This window comes from Camelina sativa, chromosome 15 (genome assembly GCF_030686135.1).
Source record: "Camelina sativa cultivar CO46 ecotype springtype chromosome 15, ASM3068613v1".
Classification (NCBI taxonomy): domain Eukaryota; kingdom Viridiplantae; phylum Streptophyta; class Magnoliopsida; order Brassicales; family Brassicaceae; genus Camelina; species Camelina sativa.
The window spans coordinates 2,319,277-2,322,192 of NC_141894.1; the positions used below are offsets into that span (position 1 = coordinate 2,319,277).

At 35.2% G+C, this 2,916-nt stretch overlaps 1 pseudogene across 1 annotated transcript; it reads right to left on the minus strand.

Annotated features, from left to right (window-relative positions):
* LOC104744742 (agamous-like MADS-box protein AGL80 pseudogene) lies at nucleotides 1-1,283 on the minus strand (annotated as a pseudogene). The gene has a single exon (XR_015582469.1). The product of XR_015582469.1 is annotated as an agamous-like MADS-box protein AGL80 pseudogene (transcript).
* Between the last annotated feature and the right edge of the window lie 1,633 nt (nucleotides 1,284-2,916).

Here is a 2,916-nt window from a genome sequence, read left to right on the forward strand (position 1 = left end):
AACGAGAATATCACAAAATCTTTTTATTTTTTAAACGAGGATATCACAAAATATAACAATAATAATAATAATAAAACAACCCCATATAAAATTGTTATGCAAGTTTATTACAACCGTAAAGAACATTTGAATATAATTATTGATATGCTTACTAGGACTTGAAACCCACTCTTAAAGTCTAATAAGACCACATAGAAAGGAAATACTAACGAAACCATGTATTATTGGTAGGACTTGGATTGGTAACGGGGATCGTGCTGCTTGTAGTAACGACGGTAGTTGAAACAGTGGACGAATCACCAAGGATCTGTTGATCATGCTGGTGTTGGGGTTGGTGGTTGTTATCATCCATAAATAGAAAACCCCTTTGCTGATCAGCATCTGCATAGTTCAATGGTTCAGGCTGGTGGTGCGCCATCTCCATAAACCATTGTTGGTGGTTCTGACTATAGTTCTGATTTAGGTTTAAATTCAAACTTGGAGGCTGCTCATAGAGTCCAACATGTGGAGATGACGGATAACGAAATTGTTGGTGCTGTTGTTGTTGTTGAAGATGGTTTAGAACAGCTGCCAATGATGAAGAACCGGCCTCATTAGTTGTGGTGGTTGGTGGGGTTGTAGACGCCATGACTTCCATTGATCCAGTTCTTTCAAAGGTAGTCCCGACCGCCGCACCAGCATTGGAAGACTCGCCGATCTCCATCCCAGAGTTCTGTAAAATCTCAAACCTGCGATTAATATCTTTGATATAATTATCAATCATATAACCTAAATCGTTAAGATCCATGATATTCATATGAAACTTTCCCATGTTTCCTAACAAAGACTGGAACATGACTTCCATCATCTCTATCTCCCGGTTATCTTTTCTTTGTCTCCTGAAATGATCGGACGCTTTCGCAATCCTTTGTCTGAGAAAGGTTACTTGGTCCACCATCTTCTTTTGTTGGTCCATTTCTGGAAGCGCCCTGAACTCTGAGACTATCCTTTGCGCACCGGAATTTGATGGCCACACTTCGGGATTGGAATCGTAGGGACTGTAGATGATGGCACAAGCATTGACACCACACAAAGTGGAGAGCTCATTCACCTTCTTCAGCAACCCTTTCTTTCTTTTCTTGTAAGTTGCTTTCCTCGATGAATCGTTGGTAATGAAAGCAAGTTTCACTTTCTTTCTCGCCATTGAAACTTATTCTCTCTTTGTTTTTTCTTTTTGTGTGTGTTTGTTTTGTTTTGAGTTAGCCGATGAGTGTGTTATACTTATATAGTGATGAAGCGGCACAAACATGTGTCTCTCCTTCAATATTAGATTTACAGCTAGTTGTCTAGTCATAAAATTTTTAAGTGCAGCGAATGAAGCTGTATTATAGATTTGTTTTCATTATTGGGGGTCAAAGATTCTTTCTCAATATACGTATCTGGAATTACTCGTTTTATTGGATATTTTGACTGTGGGTATTTTGACTGTGGATTATTACTTGTAAATTAACAACAAACGAAAAACATTACAGAGATAAATTATAGTATTATATTATATAGCTTGTTAGGTTAAGAAATTTAAGATATTTATCAATATTTGGAGTGGTGATGACAAATAATATGAAACTAGGTAATATCTCTTACTATAGCAAGGATGTGATATTTTCATTTAAACTAAAAGTTCTTAGATCAATTTAGGATTAAAATTTTAAATTATATATATGTTAGTATTTTTCCATAAAAATTAGATGAACATGTACAGATTATTGGATTATTGCACATATATAACTTTAACATATCTATTTTGGAACAAAAAATACGTCTCATCCCATCTCGTCTCGTCATGTGTCATGCCGTTAGAAACTTTATGTGCCATAACTGCATTTTTTTAAATAGTTATCCATTAGACAATTTAAATTAAAAAAGTTTGGCTAAGAAATTTAGAAAAATACAGTAATTCTCCATTTGAATATTTAATTTATATTTCATAGAAATCATAGTTCTCAAAAAAAAACTCTCAAAATATTTTAAAAATACTCAAAATACATGTTTTAAAGTAGTTAGGGCATGTCCAGTGGGCAATATTAATTAAGTGACTTGTTAATAAAAAAATTAATATACTGATGAGAGAGAAGAAAAGAAGAGAAGAATCGGTCCTCAAGTTGCTCTAACAAGAACCGTTACTTGATGAGTCTGCATTTTATAGGGTTTTAACCATAGTTTTTAGGTTTGTTTTGAATCTTTTCCTAGGTCCAAGTGTGCTTTTAGAGTCTTTTTAGTCTTTTGTGAGTCTTTACAGGTTCTAGGTGACTTTGGAAGGAATCTGAGCGTTTTGGGAGTGAAAATATGCATCTGGAGCTAAATTGGTTGAAGACTGATCGAGCTAGTCAGCAGATGGAGTGAGAGCAGAAAAACGTTCCGGATTAACTGATCCTCTCTCGAGATCGACCATTCCCGTCCCCGACGCAACTTTTCCTTTTTCGTTTTAAACCAACTTTTTAGGGTTTTATTTTATTATTTAAGCACAAGGCTCGACCTCTAGAAAAACAACTCTGATTTTACGCAGCCTTTGAGCACTTGTAAGCTTGGGAGAAGATCTCTTATCTTTTCTAACCCTTTGGAGAAGAATTATGAACCCTTTTATTTCTCTTTGCAATTCAAACATGTTTTCTTCATATTTGATTTGTGATTGTTGCTGTTCGATGTCTGAGTAGTCTCCCTGTTGGGTTACGGGTTTCAAAAAGGGGTTTTATGATTCTCTAACTTAGGTTGCTAGATTTGGGATTGATCTATTGTGTTCTTCATCTATTGTTGTTTTTATTGCTTAAACTAGATTAGCTAGCTAGTTTATGATCATAGGCTTAATTCATCTAGGCATCAAAAGTGTTGTTGAATTGCTTGAAAGAACTTAGGTGAGCAAGGTGATCCTTAGCCAAT